The sequence below is a fragment of the Arachis ipaensis genome, chromosome B08 (genome assembly GCF_000816755.2).
Source record: "Arachis ipaensis cultivar K30076 chromosome B08, Araip1.1, whole genome shotgun sequence".
NCBI classification, from domain to species: domain Eukaryota; kingdom Viridiplantae; phylum Streptophyta; class Magnoliopsida; order Fabales; family Fabaceae; genus Arachis; species Arachis ipaensis.
This window is the reverse complement of record NC_029792.2, coordinates 27,847,690-27,851,357: the sequence shown is the minus strand read 5'-3', so window position 1 is coordinate 27,851,357 and position 3,668 is coordinate 27,847,690.

The following is a 3,668-nucleotide window of genomic DNA, read 5'->3' as shown; positions in this document are numbered from 1 at the left end:
TGTAATAGAGAAACTGGGAATCTATGGGGTGCAAGCTGCTAAAATCTCACTAGAGATGGCAGACAGCTCAAGAAGACAGGCTTATGAACAAGTAGAAGATGTATTAGTAAGGGTTGAGGGCCTTTACATACCTACTGTTTTCATAGTCCTGGATACTGGAAAGGAAGAGGATGAATTCATCATCCTAGGAAGACCTTTCTGGCCACAGCAAGAGCTGTGATTGATGTTGACAGAGGTGAAATAGTCCTTCAATGGAATGAGGACTCCCTTGTGTTTAAAACTCAAGGATTTCCCTCTGCAACCATGGAGAGGAAGCAGAAAAAGCTTCTCTCCAAGCAGAGTCAACCAGAGCCCCTACAGTCAAACTCTAAGTTTGGTGTTGGAGAGTCTCAACAAAGCTCTGCACATCTGTGAGGCTCCATGAGAGCCCACTGTCAAGCTATTGACATTAAAGAAGCGCTTGTTGGGAGGCAACCCAATGTTTATCTAATTCTTATTTTTATTGTTTTTCATGTTTTCTTAGGTTCATGATCATGAGGAGTCACAAAATAAATACAAAAATTGAAAACGGAATCAAAAAAATAGCAGAAGAAAAATCACACCCTGGAGGAGCATCTGTCTGGCGTTCAGCGCCAGAACAGAGCATGGTGCTGGCGCTGAACGCCCAAAATGGGCAGCTTCTGGGCGCTGAACGCCAGAACAGGCATGGTTCTGGCGTTCAACGCCAGAAATGGCACACAAATGGGCACTGAACGCCCAAAATGGCCACCAACCTGGCGCTGAACGCCCAGAGTTGTGTACAAGGGCATTTTTACATGCCTAATGGGTGCAGGGATGTAATTCCTTGAACACCTCAGGATCTGTGGACCCCACAGGATCTACTCAGGATCTGTGGACCCCACAGGATCCACTCAGAATCTGTGGACCCCACAGGATCCCCACCTACCTCCACTCACTTCTTCTCACCACTCTCTTTCACACAACCCCATAAACACTCTTCCCCAAAAATCCTTCACCAATCACCTCAAACTCTCTTCCCCATCACCTCTTCACCACTCACATCCATCCACTCTTCCCCATAAACCCACCTCACAAACTCCACCTACCTTCAAAATTCAAAACCAATTTTCTACCCAAACCCACCCATATGGCCGAACCTTAACCCTCCCTCCCTTCCCTATATAAAGCCCTCCATTCTTCATCAAATTCACACAAACACACCCTTCTACACCCTACTTGGCCGAAACCACATCTCCATCTCCCTCTCCATATTTCTTCTTCTTCTTCTTCTATTCTTTTGTTTATTGCTCGAGGGCGAGCAACAGAGGTTGAAAAAGGACTGCTGATGCTGTTGGATTCTGACCTCCCTGCACTCAAAGTGGATTTTCTGGAGATACAGAAATCGAAATGGAGCGCTTCCAATTGCGTTGGAAAGTAGACATCCAGGGCTTTCCAGAAATATATAATAGTCCATACTTTGGCCAAGAATAGACGACGTAAACTGGCGTTCAACGCCAGCTCTCTGCCCAAATCTGGCGTCCAGCGCCAGAAAAGGATCCAAAACCAGAGTTGAACGCCCAAACTGGCACAAAAACTGACGTTCAACTCCACAAATGGCCTCTGCACGTGCAACACTCAAGCTTAGCCCAAACACACACCAAGTGGGCCCCGGAAGTGGATTTATGCATCAATTACTTACTTCTGTAAATCCTAGTAGCTAGTTTATTATAAATAGGGCCTCTTACTATTGTATTAGGCATCTTTGGATTACCTTATGATCCTTTGATCACGTTTTAGGGGGCTGGCCATCTCGGCCATGCCTGGACCTTTTATTTATGTATTTTCAACGGTAGAGTTTCTACACTCCATAGATTAAGGTGTGGAGCTCTGCTGTTCCTCAAAGATTAATGCAAAGTACTACTGTTTTCTATTCAATTCATCTTATTTCTCTTATTTCTATTTTATTATATAATATTCGAAAACACCATTATCACTTTATGTCTGCCTGACTGAGATTTACAAGGTGACCATAGCTTGCTTCATACCAACAATCTCTGTGGGATTCGACCCTTACTCACGTAAGGTATTACTTGGACGACCCAGTGCACTTGCTGGTTAGTTGTATCGAAGTTGTGACAAATTATGAATGTGTAATCACGATTACGCGTACCAAGTTGCTCACATGCTAGGAATAGTTCGAGCCTGGACATCACAATTTCGTGCACCACCCCTGCATCAACGCAGATCTCTTTCTCTCTCTCTCTTTCTCATCTCTAACATCACCACTACCATAACACCTACTACCCTTAACTCTAACACCAATTATAACTCTTTATCTATCACAATGTCAGCCACCCCCTCATCTAAACAACAACAACAAATGATAACAACAATTCAATTTTGAAGTGAGAATCACAAACGGTTAAGCGGTGGCAAAATTAGTTCGATGGAGTGTGGAAGAGTTTGATGGCTTCGACTACTGGCATCGTCTCAGGCAGAACTTGGTATCACCGGAATAACACTCACACTTGGTAGGCTCCAACGGCAAAAGCGACGAACCAGCGGCAACCGCGATGAACCAGCAGCAACAGCGGCAATGACCCCTCCTTCTATCGCATACCTTCTTTCTCTCTCTCTCTCTCCCTCTCCGGTGAGCCAGTGGCAGCAGCGGCGGCTTTCCTCCTCGTTGTACTTCCCATCACATCCCTAAGCCCTCACTTTCTTTGTTGGAGATTGTTGAGGTTTGAGTATAGTTTTGTTTTCAAGTGGAAAGATTTAAGGATAATTGGTGGTGGTAGTGGTGGGTGGTGGTGGAGAGAGAGAGAGAGAGAGAGATGATGATGAAGATGTAGGGGACAGAGGGAGTTAGTGGAGAAGAGGTTTTTTATTTTTGTTTTAAGGGTAAAATCGTCAAAGCATTATTATTTTTTGTAAAAAGGATGATTTTAAAATGATTTATAACATTGATGATGATTTTAATAAGAAAAAAAGGTCGGGGACGATTTTAATTTTGACCTCAGATTTTAGGGACGAAAAAAGTACTTAATCCCTTAAAATAACGACGTATTAGTTTAACTTGTTTTAATTAATCAGTTGTTATATTAGGATATTTGAACTTCTAAGTAGTTAGAGCACTTAAATGAAATTAAATTATTTATTCTCATCAACCTCTTATGAACTTATTTTTTTATGTTGCTCAAGATGATATTTTTTAGCGTATTTAGAGAACTAAGACAACAAATACACAATATTTCAGGTGAGTTACACTTGTTATTAGACATTTGCATGAGAAGGAAGGAGAAGAAGAATAGATAATAGTAAGATAAATATAGTGTGATTAATGGTTGGGTCAAAAAAAATTTTATATAGAATTTTTTTTATGTAGTTATCTAGAGTGCAAAGACTCTTAAATAATTATATACGTATTTCGAGTATATTGACATTAAATTCTTTATGCTCATAACTCAACATCCGATTTTTCTATAATTTTGCAGTTATATCATATTTCGAGTGCAATCAGTTTCTTTTTTTTAGTTGTATCATATCCCGAATATATAGTGTCCAATTTGAGTTATTAATGAATTTTTGGTCTATGAACAGTATTAGTTTGAATGGGTTCTTTTAAGTTAAAAAAGTAATTTTTTTTTTAGTTAAAATACTTTTATTCA